At 46.1% G+C, this 19227-nt stretch overlaps 1 protein-coding gene across 1 annotated transcript in view; it reads left to right on the forward strand.

The window, feature by feature from the left end:
* The window catches only part of celsr3 (cadherin, EGF LAG seven-pass G-type receptor 3), a 383004-nt gene that overhangs the window by 240958 nt on the left and 122819 nt on the right, over positions 1–19227 (forward strand). The window lies entirely within an intron of this gene.

Here is a 19227-nt window from a genome sequence, read left to right on the forward strand (position 1 = left end):
TGAAATAAATGACCAGGTGATCTGTTTTAGTTGTGTTAGTTGAGGGATAAATATTGGCCAGGGTACCGGGAGCACTCCCCTGCGTTTTTTCAAATAGTACCATGGGATCGTTTAAGTGCACTTGAGAGGGCAGACGTAGAGTCATAGAGTCATAGAGTAATACAGCACGGATAGAGGCCCTTCGGCCCATCGTGTCCATGCCGGCCATCAAGCCCTGTCTAATCTAATCCCATATTCCAGCATTTGGCCCGTAGCCTTGTATGCTATGGCATTTCAAATGCTCATCCAAATGCTTCTTAAATGTTGTGAGGGTTTCTGCCTCCACAACCCTTTCAGGCAGTGAGTTCCAGACTCCAACCACCCTCTGGGTGAAAAAGTTCTTTCTCAAATCCCCTCTAAACCTCCCGCCCTTTACCTTGAATCTATGCCCCCTAGTTATTGACCCCTCTACTAAGGGGAAAAGCTCCTCAGCATCCATCCTATCTATGCCCCTCACAATTTTGTACACCTCAATCATGTCCCCCCTCAGCCTCCTCTGCTCCAAGGAAAACAAACCCAATCTGCCCAGTCTCTCTTCATAGCTGAAGCGCTCCAGCCCTGGTAACATCCTGGTGAACCTCCTCTGCACCCTCTCTAACGCGATCACATCTTTCCTGTAGTGTGGCGACCAGAACTGCACACAATATTCCAGCTGTGGCCTAACCAGTGTTTTATACAGCTCCATCATAACCTCCTTGCTCTTATATTCTATGCCTCGGCTAATGAAGGCAAGTATCCCATATGCCTTTTTTACCACCTTATCCACCTGTTCCGCCGCCTTCAGGGATCTGTGTACCTGCACACCCAGATCCCTCTGACCCTCCGTCTTGCCTAGGGTCTTTCCCTTCATTGTGTATTGGTTTAATGTTTCATTGAAAAGATAGCACCACCAGCAGTGCAGCACTCCCTCCGTGCTGCACTGAAGTGCCAGTCTACATTATGTTCTCAAGTCTCTGGAGTGGAGCTTAAACCCATGGCCTTCTGACTCAGAGGTGAGAATGCTGCCACTGAGTCAAGGCTGACACTTCACTGAGCTGAGGGCTTCATCTTTTTTGTAAGAAGGGAAAGGAGCTGATTCAGGTCACTGAAAGGGAGAATTAAGTCGATCAGTCCTGTATAAGCCTTTGAGACAACAAGAAAAGTTGTAAATGTTGGAAACCTGAAATCTAAATAGAAAATGCTAGAAATGCACATGTCAGTCAGCACCTGAAAGACAGGATAAGGAATGGATAAGGAATTGGCTGAAGGGCAGAAAACACCAGTTAGTTGTTAGAGGACTTCTGTTGAGGTGGTGGGAAGTCCTGAATGAAGTGCCGCAGGGCTCGGTGTTGGGACCACTATTGTTTGTAATTTACATCAATCATTTGGATTCAAAAGCTCAATGCAAATTGAGCCAATTTACAGATGATATCAAATGAGGAGGAGCAGTAGAATCAGAGGAGGTGGCTTAGAAATTACAGGACGAGCTCAGCAAAATATGTAGGTGGGTGAACAATAGCAGATGAAATTTACTGCAGACAAATATAAAGTAATGCACATAGGAAGAATGGGCAACAAACATACTTCATGAATTGCGTTGAAATGCCTATGAAAGAAATTAGGAGTCTTCGACTTGATGCTCAACACGTTCAACCAATGCAGAGCAACAATCAACAGTCAATAGAATGATGAGCTATATTGCAAAAACAGTAGAACACCGGTTGGAGGAAGAATTGCTCAACCTGTACAGTGCTGTGGTCAGACCGCACCTTGAGTACTGTGTCCATTTCTGGTCTCTGAGAGACAAAAGGAGACATTCGAGTGCTGACGGCAGCCTTGAAGGCTTATCTCTAGTGTAAAAGCTCGAAATTAAGAGGAAAGGCTGGAAAAACGGGGGCTTTTCAACTTGGAAATGAGGCCACTGAGAGGTGACGTTATAAAAGTACAGAAAACTTTGTTATATCCGGCACCGACGGGACCGAGCTGTTACCGATCTATCAAAACTGCCGGACAGACCAGCGTTAATGTTGAAGCATACGGAGGTTTTCATCTCCGTATCTGACAACAAACACTATTGCTCAGCAACAGCTTCAAACAGTCGGCCCGTACCTTGGAAGCGTCTCTGTAGCTTAGCAACAGCTTCAGAGAGACTTTGCAGAGCCTGACTGTTGGGAAAAAAAAGCCACGAGAAGAAAAAAAACCTAACAAAACGGCTCCTGATTTCTGCCGGTAGATCGAGGTTTCCGGACATACAACCTCCGGATAAACCAAAGTCTCCTGTATATATGATAGTTAAGAGAATTAAAAATGTAAATCTGGACCATTACCTTAAAATAAATTGAGAGAATAGGGGAAGGGGACACGGGTTCAAATTAGTGAACGGCAAATTTAGGACTGATGTTAGGAAGTGCTTCACACACAGAGCGATCATAGATGAAATGGACTTCCAAAGAAAGAGGATTGGAAGTGAAAATCCTGGACTTAGTTAAAACTGAGATGAGGAGACACTTCTTCACTCGGAGGGTAGTAAATCTATGGAATTTGCTACCCCAAAGAGCTGTGGAAGCTGCAACATTAAATAAATTTAAAACGGAGATAGACAGTTTCCTAGCTGATAAGGGAATTAGGGGTTACGGGAAGAGGGCAGGGAAGTGGACGTGAGTCTAGGTTTGGATCAGCCATGATCCTATTGAATGGCGGAGCAGGCCCGAGGGGCCGTATGGCCTACTCCTGCTCCTACTTCTTATGTTCTTATGTTAAACAATTGGATGCTGTAAGGGAGGGACATGAAATTGTTTCTGAATGGATGAATTAAGATGGGCTAAATGGCCTTCCTCGACTGTAATTATCACAAGATAACCTTTCAGGTGGAATCCATCATTAGAACTTTATTCATCGTATGAAGCAAACTTGGACAGAGAAACCATGAAGCCAAAACCCCCTTAGACCTGTACATTTTTGCGTTGCTGTGATACCCATTATTGCTGCTGTCATACATTGCAGTTTGAAGTATAAACAGCAGCATGACAACTTGCTGATGATTGCCAGTTAAGTGGGACAGTTTGAAGTGCTTTTAACAAATACCGGTGCAGCTGGAAAGATAGAGAAGTATGTCAATGCCTGGGTTCAATAGCTAAATAAATGTGCTGATGTCCTTGCTGTTGAATAGGCCCAGCAATTTAAATGTGTTAATGTTCATGGTGTTCAATAGTTAAATAGGTTTATATATATTAATTAATGTTTTTCTATAAAAGCGGAATGAAACCTTCAGTTAATATATGTTAATGTCTGTACTTGATAGGTGAATGAGCCAATAACCTATAAGTGTTCATGCCTGTGATGTTTGCTAGCTGAGTGGAACCCAAGGTTTATACTACGAGTTTTTTTTATATACTTGCGTTTTAGATAGTTTTGAAAATTGGGCGTTTGAGAGGAATGCTGTGTTCCGGCAAAAACTGCTGTATGTGGAACAGCATTTATATAAAAGTCTGTTAGTGTGACTCCTTTCCCCTTCATAGTAAAGCCATGTACGTAAAGATAATGGTAAAAGTGTGTCCTTCTGAATCTAAACTTAGCATGGATCTGCAATGCAATCTCTTATCAAGCATATCTGCTATTAACAGAATGACCACTTGCAATCAGACTTAAAAAGCCGTTCTTGGATATAGTGGGCAGGAACAGAGGGTTGCCCCATATTGGGGCTTGAAGAGTTTAGGTGGAAGAGTAAAGGAATATAGTTGGAAGAACTCACTAAGGACATAAGAAAGAAAGTATGAAATGAGGAAAAAACATTTAAGCCAAAAGAACTGAAGATAAACATATATAGAAAGGATGAGAAAAGACCATTAGGCGATTCAGTGTTCACCCTATCCTACAACTGCAACAAATGGCATCCGTGTACAATCTATTGCATCATGAATACTTTCTCACCTATTTCATGTCCTGATGGAAAATGCTACACAAATACTTTGGGGTAGATTTTCCCGAACCTGTCGGGAAGAAGGCGGGACTTCCCCTTTTGGGTTTTAGACCCACCTACCTTGACGTCCGGCCAATCCGCGCAATTTTCCCTTGATTGACCTTGTTAAGCCCGCCCAACGGGCTCAGCAGGCCAATTAAGGGCCACCCAGCAACAGGTGACGTCACAGACTGCAATTTCATCTGTCAAGATTTCTTGACAGATGAAATATCAATGTCTCACAGCTGTTTGAAGCTGTGAAACACTGACACTGAGTTCTACCATGAGTCATTCTGCACAGACTCGGTTAGAACTCTTACCGGCACTCAAAGCTGAAGGCTGTCACTTTTGACAGATCGCAGCCATTCAGCTTTAAGTTCCGGCTGAGTGATGGGCTCCCGACGGCTACAGGAAGAAAGGCTGTTAAGGTAAGTAGGTAAGTAACAATTCTTTACACACTTTAGACACACCAAACACACTTACCTTTGCACTCATGCATCCATCACTCACCTGAGCACCGACATCGCGACCCCTCCAACTCCTTCAACCCGACAGCCCACCTGCTCTAACCTGGCGTGGTTTGGAGCCGTCGGGAAACCCACACGAAACCCCTCAAAATTGGGATTAGGCTAAAAACTGCCTGTTAACTACCTGTTAATTGGCACTAATCCCTTCCCACCTGGTTTCGGCGGGTCCCAGTGCGGGGCGGGTACCCGCCGCCCCTGAAACTTACGTGGGGCGGGATGGTGTCGGTACCCCCAAATTCGGGATTTTCCTCCCTCCACACGCCTGAAACCCCGCCTGATGGCTCCAGGAAAATCTAGCCCTTTATCTTCAAAGGTAATCAGAATGGATTAAAAACAAAAATTGTAAATGCTGGAAATCTGAAATAATACTGGAAATAACTGCCAGTCAAACAACATCTGAAGAACAAAAATAGGTTAACATTTCAGCTATAACTCTTCATCAGAACACAGGTAACTGAAATGTTAACCTATTGTTCTCTTTTGCATTCTGATCAGCCTGCTGAAATGCCAGAATATCTATCTATCCCCCAGGTTTCCCCAATTTAATGCCAAAGGCAATCCTGCACCCACCCCTCGGCCCCAGCAGCGACAGAACGATTTTGTTCTGTGGGGTATAACGTTCAATCCTTTTTTCAACCAGATATTTGTCTGGCGATATTTTTACAGAATTAATCGACGCAACATCTGATGTTTTTACTGGCAGTCAGTTCCCAGCATCCACTATACTTCTAATCTCTCAACTCATTTGAGACTTACTCAGTTTGACCCTGTGTCGTCCTCGTTCTCTACTGAATATCAAAGTTAAAAAGCCTGTTTACAACTGCATTGTGTATGCTTCTCAGCATTTTATACGCCTTGATCAAGTCTCTTTCAACCTTCTTTTCATCAGTGAAAACCAATTCAGCTCGTGAGCCTGTCCTTCTAATTCAGAGCCATTAGCCCTAGAAATACCCTTGCTGCTGTTCTCCAAACACTCTCCAATGTATTAAAAGAGATGAAATTCCCTGCTGGTTCCAAGGAACTCCCACCCTAACTTTGGGGGCTGCCGTAAAGTTTGCTGGGATTTGGATGCGCCTGGCCCCAGCTAAGGGACCCTGTTTCCAGGATGGCCTTGTGAGGGCAGAGCCTCCACTCGCCTCTACCAGGCCATCGATGTAAGGGGAACATGGATTCCCTACAGGCTCACCGGGACTCAGTGGAAGGTTGAAGGCCAGTGCACCGAGGGCGAAAATATGTACCGGCCTCCTAATGAGAGGGCGGACCTCTTGGGCAGGGAGGGGGGGAGGGTGGTTCAGGCCTTGATACAGGCTGGATTCCCGAAGAGCATGTCAATTTTTTTTTTCGGTTTATGTGGCTGCAATTCCCTTACAAAGGGGAGCAATTGTCAGCCAATTTCTGTGGCAGGGAGGGTGGGGAGCAGACAACCTCATCCATCTGCCCGCCTGTCCCATTCAAATGAGGTGCCCTCCTTCAACCTCGCATATTCCAGCAGGGTCAGCTCTTTGAGGGCACAGGTGTGTGCACTCCTGGGATTTCCAGCAGCGCCTATATTTCCTAAGGAGGCTGAAGGGATGTAACCTGTCACCCCTGATCCTCTCTAACTTTTACCGCTGCACAATAGAGAGCATCCTGACGAACTGTATCACAGTATGGTATGGCAGCTGTAGCTACTATGACCGGAAAGCCCTGCAGCGGGTAGTCAAAACTGCCCAACGCATTACCGGCACCCGGCTACCGACCATAGAGCACATATACCAGAAACGCTGTTTACGGAGGTCACGGTCCATCATCAAAGACCCTACCCACCCCAGCCACAGTCTGTTCGCCCTCCTGCCATCTGGAAGACGCTACAGATGCATTCGCACCCGTACGACCAGATTTAGGAACAGCTTCTTTCCCAGGGCTGTCATCCTACTGAACTCCACAAATAAACTCTAAAGCCTGCACATCTGCCAATGCACTTTATTATGGTTATGTTTATGTTAATGTATTACAAGCCAAATGTATGTTGAATGTTTAAATGTCTTAATCTAAATGTACACTCTCGGGAGCCGCAAGCCTACATTTCGTTGTACTGCACTTGTGCACTAACAATGACAATAAAGTTGATTATGATTATGATTATGATAATTATGATTTGACCCCTGTGTGCTTTTGCAGTTAGGATGCCCAGAATTGTACACAGCACAAATGTGGCTTCACCAGGTTACAATAAGAACATAAGAAATAGGAGCAGGAGTAGGCCATACGGCCCCTCGGGCCTGCTCCGCCATTCAATAGGATCATGGCTGATCTGAATCTAGACTCACATCCACTTCCCTGCCCTCTCCCCATAACCCCTAATTCCCTTATCTGCTAGGAAAATGTCCATCTCCATTTTAAATCTATTTAATGTTGCAGCTTCCACAGCTCTCTGGGGTAGCAAATTCCATAGATTTACTACCCTCTGAGTGAAGAAGTTTCTCCTCATCTCAGTTTTGAAAGGGCAGCCCCTTATTCTAAGATTATGCCCCCTAGTTCTAATCTCACCCATCAGTGGAAACATCCTCACCGCATCCACCCGATCAAGCCCCCTCACAATCTTATATGTTTCGATAAGATCACCTCTCATTCTTCTGAACTCCAATGAGTAGAGTCCCAACCTACTCAACCTTTCCTCATACGTAAACCCCCTCATCTCTGGAATCAACCGAGTGAACCTTCTCTGAACCGCCTCGAGAGCAAGTATATCTTTTCTTAAATATGGAAACCAAAACTGCACGCAGTATTCCAGGTGTGGCCTCACCAATACCCTGTATAACTGCAGCAAGACTTCCCTGTTTTTATACTCCAGCCCCCTTGCAATAAAAGCCAAGATTCCATTGGCCTTCCTGATCACCTGCTGCACCTGCATACTAACTTTTTGTGTTTCATGCACCAGGACCCCCAGATCCCTTTGTACTGTAGCACTTTGCAGTTTCTCTCCATTTAGATAATAACTTGCTCTTTGATTTTTTCTGCCAAAGTGCATAACCTCACACTTTCCAACTTTATATTGCATCTGCCAAATCTCTGGCCACTCACTTAGCCTGTCTATGTCCTTTTGCAGGTTTTTTATGTCCTCCTCACTCACTGCTTTCCCTCCCATCTTTGTATTGTCGGCAAACTTGGATATGTTGCACTCGGTCCCTTCCTCCAAATCGTTAATACAGATTGTAAAGAGTTGGGGTCCCAGCACTGACCCTGTTGTGTATGTACCTTTAAGGGAATAACTGGTCTTAGACTGCAGTACCGGCAGTGACCACCCCTGTATAAAAGGCCCTAGCAGGCTTCTGTAGTTTCAGTTTCAAGCTGCCTCTTGTTCAGTAAAGTACCTGTTAAACTGTTCTCCTGAAGTCCGTGTATTATTGAGGCGCGGACTTTACAGTGGCGACGAGTAAGTTCGAACTCACCTGCAGTGTGGCATCATCTCACGGGGATCTCGCCTGAAAGGAAGGTCCTGGAAGGTCGTAGTCTGAGCAACGGGCGTCGACCGAGGGCAACCGCCCAAAGAATCCATCAGTGTTCGGAGAATTGCGGGAGAGACTGTGGTTCCAGCGAATCGTGCTGGTAGCAGGTAGCGCGCTGACCCTTCCGGACTGCGGCGGGCTCAAGCTCGATCGAGCGGCTCTACAAATCGGGCCGCGCAGCGTCGCCGGGAAAAGAAAACAAGAGAGAGAGGGTGGAGCGCACAGGGCGCGGTCGGTGCTCGAGAACAGGACAGCGGAGAGAAACTAAATGGGGAAGGAAAGCGAGACGTGCCGAAGCTGCGGGTCGCCGCCATTACCCCGTAGAACGCTAGGAGCAGCGTGGCAGTAAGGGGAAGAAGCAAAAGCGCGGGAGGCGCCATTTTATTCCATTGGGGAAGAAGCAAAAGCGCGGGAGGCGCCATTTTAAATCGCCCAAGATGCCGAAAAGTGGCAGTATCACTGCTTTTGACAACGAGGTAGAAGACTGGACCACGTATGTGGAAAGAATTGAAGTGTACTGCAAGGCAAATGAGGTGGCTGATGGAAAGAGGGCGTCGGTATTATTAAATCTGATGGGTGCGAGTACGTACGGCCTATTGCGGAATTTAATTACCCCAGCTAAACCAATGGAGAAAAGTTTTGAGGAGATTGTTCATATCTTACAGGAACACCTAAGCCCTACACCACTGCTGATAGCAGAAAGATTCAAGTTCCATAAAAGAAACCAGCACAAAGATGAGAGCAATGCTGACTATCTTACGGAACTACGCAAGTTATCGAAGCACTGCCAGGACTGGCAGACACCTGACGGGATAAGTTTGTCTGCGGGCTCCAGAGTGAAGGAACCCAGAAACGACTACTTTCAAAAAAGGACCTGACGCTAGAACAGGCTTTCAGCGTGGCAGTATCCTACGAAGCAGCAGCACGGGGAGCTGCGGAAATACAACAGAAACCACAAGAATACAGCGCTAACGAAATGGCGTATGGAGTGGAAAAGTGCAATCGCTGTGGCAGAACAACCCATGAGCAGAAGGACTGCTGGTTTAAAGACAAAATATGCAGGCAATGCGGGAAAATGGGACATATAGCAAGAGTCTGCAGGTCGGGAAAGAAGACCAACACGACAAGAACTACTAAGGAACAGTACAGGAAAGTAAAGAAACTGACGGATAGTAGTTCAGAAGATCAGGAGAGTGATAAGGACTCCGGGAGCAGGCGACTAAGTTGTTTAAAGTTACACAACGTGATCGCAAAAGAAGATCACCGAACCATTTGGGTCACCCTCATGATAGCAGGATCCCCAGTGAAGATGGAATTGGACACAGGATCAGCCCTAACTGTCATGAATCAGCGAGACTATGAGCTGCTATTCTCACACATACCCTTAAAGGACACGTCCATTGTATTGAAGACATACACGGGGCAAAAGGTCTACCCCAGAGGAAAAATAAGGGTGCCAGTTGAATATAACGGAAAGGAAACACAGAAACTATACATGTATATACTACGAGATGGAGGACCACCATTATTGGGACGTGAATGGATCCGAAGACTACAATTGGATTGGCATTCCATTCTGGCACTAACTGTGACTGACAAAAAAGATGATGACGTCGCACCTGGACGTCTGTCACAAATTCTATCTGACGTGGAAGAGGTGTTCCAACAAGGACTTGTGACTCTAAAAGGAGTAAAGGCAACCATAAAGATTGAGGATAACGCAACCCCAAAATTTTTCAAGGCCAGACCGGTGCCATACGCGATACGCCCAGCTGTGGAAGCTGAACTGGAGAGTCTCGAGCATTCGGGGGTGCTGTCTAAGGTGGACTGGAGCGAGTGGGCCACACCCATCGTTCCTGTAATGAAGAAAGCATTGAGCAGCACGCCTGGGGAGCCAAGGAAGGTTCGCATCTGTGGGGACTTCAAGGTGACTGTGAACCCAGTCCTGCACACAGTACAGTATCCGCTTCCGCGGATAGAAGATATTTTCACCTCACTATCTGGAGAGAAACGTTTTACAAAGATTGACCTGGCTCAAGCGTATCTACAAATGGAGGTGGAAGAAGCATCTAGGAAATACCTAACGATAAACACTCACAAAGGCCTTTACCAGTACAATCGACTGGTATTTGGGGTAGCATCGGCCCCGGCTATGTGGCAGAGGGCAATGGAACAAGTCCTGCAAGGGATCCCGGGGACCCAGTGTTATTTGGACGACATCCTGGTTACGGGCGAAAATGACAATGAACACCTTGCCAACCTGGAACAGGTGCTCACGAGATTGCAGGAATATGGGCTACGAGCCAACCGCCCCAAATGCGAGTTCTTCAGGAGACAAATCTCGTATTGTGGCCACATGATTGATGAGGGAGGGTTGCATAAGTCGCCGGACAAGATTGAGGCTGTAGTCAAGGCTCCAGCACCAGAAAATGTGTCGCAACTGAGGTCGTTCCTCGGGTTGGTGAACTACTACCATAAGTTCTTGCCGAATTTATCTACAATTCTGCACCCACTGAACGCCCTCCTTCAAACTGGTGTAACACGGAAATGGAGTGATGAGTGTAAGCATGCCTTTCAGGAATGTAAATGCCAAATCACTTCAAAAGAAGTTTTGGCCCACTACAACCCAACACTACCGATTCGGTTGGCATGTGATGCGTCACCTTACGGCATTGGAGCGGTGCTGTCACACAAATTCTGTGACAGTTCAGAGAGGCCAATAGCCTTTGCATCGCGCTCGCTAACCTCAGCCGAGCGTAACTACGCCCAGATTGACAGGGAGGCCCTCAGCCTGGTGTGGGGGGTGAAGAAGTTCAATCACTATCTGCACGGGCAGAAATTCACCCTACTGACTGATCATCAACCCCTGGTCTCAATTTTTAACCCAAAGAAGGGCGTTCCGGTGATGACGGCGCAACGGCTGCAAAGATGGTCACTTTTTCTAGGGGCACATCAGTATGACATAGAGTACAAAGGTACGAAACAACATGGAAACGCTGATGGGCTGTCGCGCCTACCGTTGCCTACGGCGGAAGAAGCACCTGCAGTGGACCCTGTGGAGATATTCCATGCGACCATAGTCGAATGTTTGCCTGTTACAAACGCAAATATTGAGAAGGAAACCCGAAATGACCCGACACACTCTCGGGTCTATGATTTGACGGTGAAGGGATGGCCAGCATATGGCGACTCACTGTTGCCAGCATTCTCGCCAAGGAGGGAACAGCTGTCAGTGTGCCGGGGAACCTTGATGTGTGGATCCCGAGTGGTAATGCCACCCAAGTTGAGAGCTAGAGTACTCAATGAGCTTCACGAGGGTCATCTGGGAGGGGTAAAAATGAAGAGCCTAGCCAGGGCGTTTGTGTGGTGGCCAGGAATCGATAAAGAAATCGAGGATATGACCAAGAGATGCACAGGATGCCAGAAGGTCCAAAACGCTCCACCACAGGCCCCGCTACATTCATGGGAGTGGCCCTCATCTCCATGGCAACGGGTACACATTGATTTCGCTGGTCCATTTATGGACTCAATGTTTCTAATCGCTGTGGACACCCATTCGAAATGGCCAGAGGTCATTAAAATGTCCTCCACCACCACGGAGAAAACTATTGCAGTCCTAAGGACCATCTTCGCCAGGAATGGGTTGCCAGAACAGATCTGTTCCGACAATGGCCCACAGTTTGTCTCTGAGGATTTCCGGAGGTTCCTGAAGAATAATGGGGTGAAACATTACACATCTGCCCCATATCATCCAGCCACAAATGGATTGGCTGAGAGGTTTGTCCAGACCTTTAAAAAGGCCATAAAGGCAATGTATAATGACGACATACCACTGCAACACAAGGTGGATAACTTCCTGTTTGCTTACCGGAATGCGACACATGCAGTAACCAACCAAACTCCAGCCGTACTGTTTTTCAACCGGAGACTAAGATGTCGCTTGGATTTGCTCAAACCAAACATAAGACGAGATGTTGAGGATAAGCAGTTCCAGCACATAAATGAGAAGCCAACCAGGAGCTTCAAGATAGGGCAACCAGTCTTGGCCCGCGACTACCGAACAGAAAAATGGCAGCCAGGCACGATATGCACACAGCAGGGACCACTAATGTACACAGTGGACGTTGGAGAGAGCATCGTGAGACGCCATGCTGACCAGATTCTAGAGTCACAGGAACAAGCCAAACCTGTACCACAAGCATGTGCACCTGGTAATGAGCCCGAAGTACAGATTGCGTCTACCTCAGAAGCAGGGGTATTGGAAGCTGACGAACCAACCAATGACAATGAGCCAGAATTGACTCCACCGCCAGAACAGGATACTCGAGAAAGGCGCTATCCAGTCCGGATCAGGAAGCCTCCTCAAAGACTGAACTTATAAATGACTATTTCAGTTGATGTATATATTACTGAGAAAATTGTAATTGTAATTAGTTATTATTATTTAATTGTTAAATGAATGTTATGTACTGTTTATCTAAAAGGGGAGGAATTGTTGTGTATGTACCTTTAAGGGAATAACTGGTCTTAGACTGCAGTACCGGCAGTGACCACCCCTGTATAAAAGGCCCTAGCAGGCTTCTGTAGTTTCAATTTCAAGCTGCCTCTTGTTCAGTAAAGTACCTGTTAAACTGTTCTCCCGAAGTCCGTGTATTATTGAGGCGCGGACTTTACAGACCCCTGCGGAACACCACTAGTCACTTTTATGGCATATAATCAGTGGTCCTTGAGATTAATTCTTGTATTTGATTAGCTGTGTTGCTAATAGCTTACATTGACTGGAAACTATTAGTGAGTGATTGATAATTAAACTCATTATTTTCCTTTTCCATCTCTGCTGATGCATGTTCCTTCATCTTGTGCACATTTGCTGTTTTCTGCTCCCATATGCATTAGCATGCATTTATCTACATTAAAATCCACCTCCACTCCTTAGCCTATCTACTTAATTGGCATACATTTCTTTTAACTGCTGCTTCCTCCAGACCTGTGAGACCCAGGATCAAGCTGTGAAGTAGATCTGTTGCAAAAAGGGAAATGGAATAAAGAACTGTGGTCTGCACCATCCTGTCACAGAGTACCATGGAGTCAGCGTTTCTTTGACAAACCTCTTCATATGAGGGCCTAAGATATGTGCTCCAAAATGCATCCAGACATAAGTGCTAAGATATGTTCTCCGGAACTCCTGACACAAGGACTTCCTGATCCTGATCCCTCCTCTGTCAATATTCTTGTTTAGAGCGGGTGGTAGCTCCGACCCCAGCAGGCCATATAGGAAACTCCTGGCGAAGGCCAGGATCTGAAATAAATGGGTCCCAGCCTAATGTGTAGCCCTCCTGCCGTAGCTACGGTCGGGGCATGTCCAACATTTTGGCCCCATCTTAAGGTATGCTGTGGTCAGGGAGATGACTGCAATGGACTCACACATACTATGGTGAGTAGCGCTGCTCACACTGATGCTTATGAGAAGCTCCTAGTACCTGCTATTCATCTAGCAAAGCATAAAATCCATGTTTTTCAGTTGTCTAATGACCAGCTAGTGACTATATTTCTTGATGGGGAGGTAAGTGGCATCGAAATGGTGATGGAACACGAAGCAACGTCAACCCTCGGTAACAGACTCAGTAATTCAATAATACAGCCAGATAGGTTCACAGTACTCTAGATTGATCGGCCTGTTAGTCTGGCTCATTAATGGGATCTGAGGGAAAGGCGTCACTGGGAGCTTGCATTCTTCCCACTTGGCTCCAGATATTCCTACAAGCCAATGCTCTAATGGGTACAGTGGTCCTTGTTGAACAAGCAGCAGGAAATGTACAAATGCTTTCTGCTGATAGGTTCTGCAGTTTTAGCTGGTTAAACTCTAGTAGTGCCTCAGACCATTGAAATTAATAGTTTACCTGGGCACAAGCATAAAATGTTAATTTAGTCCATGATGTCATCTGGGGAAGTGGGTGAGTTCTTAACATATCAGCCACATATATAAGATTTTGCTTTTGAGCTCTGCTATCTGAGTGCCTACAGTACAGTTAAATGTGCTGCAGGGAAGTGTTCAAACAACATTAAAAATTGATTATCTAATGACGTGCTGATTTATTCTAAAATCACCATGGACACCAGCCCTTGGAGGACGATGGTGGGGAAATGTATTTTAGGAATTTTTGTGAATGTGAAATGGTGATGTTTGATCATATGAACATACTTAGGCCTAGAAATTGGGTTGTGGGCTCGCCAGGGCTGTAGTGCCAGAAATTTTGCGCCAGCGTTAATGCGGCAGCGCCCGACGAAAATTCGGTTGCGCCGGCCCCAGACGGCGGCGGGCGCTAAAGGAGGGTTTTAGCGCCTGAAAACGGGCGTTGAATTGGGTTTCCCGGCGCTAATCCCCCGCTGCGGCACCCGATGCGGTGCGGCAGGCTGGGGAACTGCAGGCCTCCTCCTTCTGTTAAGGAGGAGCTGCCTGCAGCCGACAACTGTCCGGCGGATTCCCCCGACATCTGAGCCCGGAACCTCGGGGAAGTGCCGGGCTCGCAGCACACACTCATCAGGGCCGCGGGGGGGGTGATGCAGGAGTCCGGGAAGGGAGGTGCGGGCAGGCGGCCGCCGGGAACGCGGCCGGCCGCCGCTCCACCTTTATGCGCCGGCGCAAAGGCGTGTAAGAACACTTTTCACATTCGTTAGTTGCGCCTGCCACGGGCGAGGCGGGCGCAACTGAATTTGGGCTTGGGGCCGGGTTACCACGGCAACCGGGACGCTGCGCACACCGATGACGTCATCGGTGCCGGCGCAGCGCTACCGGCTAACGCCGATGGTAAGGCCCAAGTCAATTTGCAAAACGGCTATAAGTCCGGCGCAAGGCCCTCTAGCGCCACTAATTGGGCGCTAAGCCCACTCAATTTCTAGGCCTTAATGTATAGCAGTCCCAGTTTTTCCATTATTTACTGATTAGAAATACACTGGGAAAGCAGAGTTTGCGGAGAGGGAGTTGAAGGGCAAGATTAATTTTGAAAAGTTTCCTATGGAGAATATAGTAATCTGGGATGTAATGCTTAAGTTATCCACCAGATGGAGACAAATATTAAGGTAATGTCCTGGCACACCACTTATTAAGGTAGTGGCATTGCATTCTGGGTATGACTCAGAGGTTGCTCCTCCATCTTGGTTATCGCACAGTAAGAAATAGAGTGTGTTTGCTGCAGCCTGTAAGAGCTATGTTCTCTGCTAAACCGTCTAATAAAATAGTTAAAGTTTTGGTTCCTGATGTCTGGCTTATCTCAGTTATTGGACCTTACCACTCGGATATCACAGACAAAGACTCATAAACCACACTTGGTCTCAAAAATTTAGAGAATTTAGGAACAGAATTAAGCCATTCGGCCCCTTGAGTCTTTTCCACCATTCAGTTAGATCATACCTGATCTGTATCTTAACTCCATCTACCCACCTTGGTTCCGTAACACTTCATACACTTGCCTAAAAATCTATCAATCTCAGGTTTGAAATTTTCACTTGACCTAGCCTCAACAGCTTTTTAGGAGCGAGAGTTCTAGATTGTGTGAAGAAGTGCTTCCTAACATCACCCCTGATGGATCTAGCTCTAATTTAAAGGTTATGCCCCCTTGTTCGGGACTCCACTCCAGAGGAAATCGTTTCTCTCTGTCTACCCTATCAACTACTTCAATCATCTTAAACACCTCAATTAGATCACCCATTAATGTTCTATACTCAAGGGAATACAAGCCTAGTCTATGCAACCTGTCCTCATAATTTAATCCTTTTAGCCCTGGTATCATTCTGGTGAAATTGCAGTGTATCAACTCCAAGACCCATATATCGTTGATGAGGTGCGGTGCCCAGAACTGAATGCAGTACTCTAAATGGGGTCTAACCAGAGGTCAATATAACTTTAACATAACTTCCACTCCATTGTATTCCAGCTCCCTTGAGATAAAGGCCAACATTCCATTAGCCTTTTTAATTATTTTTTGTACCTGTAGTATTGATGGATCCAAAGGCCTCAATATGGTGGAATAAGTTATTGAAAGTGATCGATCATCCATTCCTTGTGGAGGCTTGGAGAAACATCCAGAGGAGTTTCACCTTTTGTATGTGTTTGTCTACCTATTTTTTTTGGTGGATCTGAGATTTGCAGAGCTGGACATGCTCCTCTGCATCCCTGCCTCCTTGCAGCTTTCCAGTGGCCAGTTTGATGAGGTGAAGTTGCACTTGCCCATGTGTGGGCAAGCACATGGAACAGATGTGAAAATGAGGGAAACACGACCTCCACTGTGTTTCTCTCCATTTACTCTTTGCACATTGGTCGCCGGGGCTACCTAATCGACCCCGGCATTCATAGATTGGCAAAAGGGGTACTGGGGTAGAGCACACAACACTGCACTGTCTCCCATTATTGATGGGAAACATTTTAAGACTGAAAACATTTTCTGAAATGGGTAGCTTGCCAGCCACCTCTTTTTCCCACTGCAGTGGGCCCCCAATGCCTGCCACAAAAAGTTTCCACCCTGAAGTGACAGCCTCAGTGGTAGTACTCTTGCCTGTGAGGCAGAGGGTCGTGGGTTCTAATCCCAGTCTAGAAACTTGCGCACATAATCTGGTCTGACACTTCAGTGCAGTACTGAGGCAGCACCTCAATTAGATACCGTTCTTTTGGATGAGACATTAAACCAAGACCCTGTCTGCCCTCTCAGGTGGACATAAAAGATCCCATGACACTATTTGAAGAAGAGCAGGGGAGTTCTCCCCGGTGTCCTGGCCAATATTTATCCCTGGAGCAAATTCAGTAAAACAGATTTATCTGGTCATTATCTCATTGCTTTGTGTGGGAACTTGCTGTGCGCTAATCAAATCAAATCAACTTTTTATTGTCATTGTTAGTGCACAAGTGCAGTACAACGAAATGTAGGCTTGCGGCTCCCGAGAGTGTACATTTGGATTAAGACATTTAAACATTCAACATACATTTGGCTTGTAATACATTAACATAAATATAACCATAATAAAGTGCATTGGCAGATGTGCAGGCTTTAGAGTTTATTTGTGGAGTTCAGTAGGATGACAGCCCTGGGAAAGAAGCTGTTCCTAAATCTGGTCGTACGGGTGCGAATGCATCTGTAGCATCTCCCAGATGGCAGGAGGGCGAACAGACTGTGGCTGGGGTGGGTAGGGTCTTTGATGATGGACCGTGACCTCCGTAGACAGTGTTTCTGGTATATCTGCTCTATGGTCGGTAGCCGGGTGCCGGTAATGCGTTGGGCAGTTTTGACTACCCGCTGCAGGGCTTTCCGGTCATAGTAGCTACAGCTGCCATACCATACTGATACAGTTTGTCAGGATGCTCTCTATAGTGCAGCGGTAAAAGTTAGAGAGGATCAGGGGTGACAGGTTACATCCCTTCAGCCTCCTTAGGAAATATAGGCGCTGCTGGGCCTTCTTCACCAGAGAGGAGGTGTTGAGGGACCAGGAGAGGTCTTCTGTGATGTGGACTCCGAGGAACTTAAAGCTGTCCACCCTTTCCACCACAGCCCCATTGATGTGGATGGGGGTGTGACTTCCGCCTTTAGACTCTGCTGGTAACTACACTTAATTGGGATGTCCTCAGGCTGTGATAGGTGCTATATAAATGTAGGTTCTTGCTTTCTTTGAAGGCTGGGGAGCTTGCTTTCCAAATGACCCTGGGTCAGCAGAGCATCTCTGGAATGTGCAGAAGTCACGGGCTGATGGACGTGCACCCTTTAGGGGAGCAGATAGCCTAGCCTGATAATTTGCTCTTGGCCTTGCTAGTTGCTAAGCACCTTGTTACAATTGCCTAGAAATCTGTTATATTCACCCATCTCAACAGTATTGATAAAATGCTATGCTACACCAGAAAATATTAAACTCGGCCAGTTAGCAAAATTGACAAACTTAGCAAAATACGGAAAGTTACAGAAATTGCGATGTGTGAATGCAAAAATAGGTAGATTTAGCCAGAGCAAGCAGAAATCCTTGATGGCAACTACAAATAGAATAGTTGAAAAGATTTAGTACTTCACTAATGTTAGAAATAGAATTTGTGACAATTGGTTCCACCTTCACCTCTGTGTTCCACTCTGAAGAATTGAGGTTGTTACAGTGGCTAGGATTTTCTGCTCGAGTTATGCCAGCTCTCCGGTGTAATTCAGGTGGATTTAGTTGGAAAACATAACAGGAGTTGATCTGCCAGCTCACTGCTTGCCCCCACTGCTTCCAGGATTTCCTGCCAGAAATGATAGAGGACTTGCAACATGTCTGCCTATAAACGGCCGGCGTATTTTAATAATAGGCAAATGCAATGAATATATCATACAATATATTTGACGTAATTTACACCATAGCAACGGTGGTGCAAAGGATTCTGTTCCTTCCTGGCATCCAGTGTTGCAATGGATGGCCAGGGGGCAATTTAAAATTTAAATGGATGAAAAGCCTGTGCAGTTGATTGTTGAGCAGTCAATTACACTGGCTTTAGCACCAAATTCAAAACAATGCCATATTATCTAGTAAATCTATACTGGCAGCACTATGGTTTTCAGCAACACCGAGCTGGGGGAGGACTCCAAGGTCTGCTCAGCGGGGGCCAGGAAGCCTGCCAATATGATGCCAATGACCCCAAGGCTGGGCTGCTGGGCTCGCGGGTGCATCTGTGTGGCAGCCACCATTTGAAAATGCTATAGCGGAAAATCTGGGCTATTGTTTGATCTCAGTTTAAAATGTGACATTTTTATATTGTGTGTTTAAAGTCGAGTAATACTGTAGTTAAAACAAAAGGAAATTGTTGGTGTAAAGTTCAGCATTTTTTCTTTACCACCTGCTCTTCAAAAATAAAAGTTACTTTTGCATCTTCCACAAGCTATTTTTTATGGCTCAACCCATAATTCTAATAACTAAATGCCCCAAACCATTATTTGTGGTTCTGTTTTATATGTATTTGTTTGTTGCCCAACTCTACTCTACAAAGGCTGACTTCTAACACAAAACTGATATAGTTGCAAATTGTAACTAGTGCCAAAAACAAACAAGCAAATCAAACACGGGACCATTTGCCCTTAGAAGAGGCCCAAGACTGTGTCCTGCTTTGTGTTAGCTGTGCAAGAGGAGAATATTTTTCATCATTATTTTTACCAGGGCTAATGAGCAGTACATGCCTCTCCCCACACCCCTGTAAATGTATTTCATCCGCATGGGTGCAATGCAATGAGAC

The sequence above is a fragment of the Somniosus microcephalus genome, chromosome 11 (genome assembly GCF_052327205.1).
Source record: "Somniosus microcephalus isolate GS21.2 chromosome 11, FLI_Smic_1.0, whole genome shotgun sequence".
In the NCBI taxonomy this organism is placed as follows: domain Eukaryota; kingdom Metazoa; phylum Chordata; class Chondrichthyes; order Squaliformes; family Somniosidae; genus Somniosus; species Somniosus microcephalus.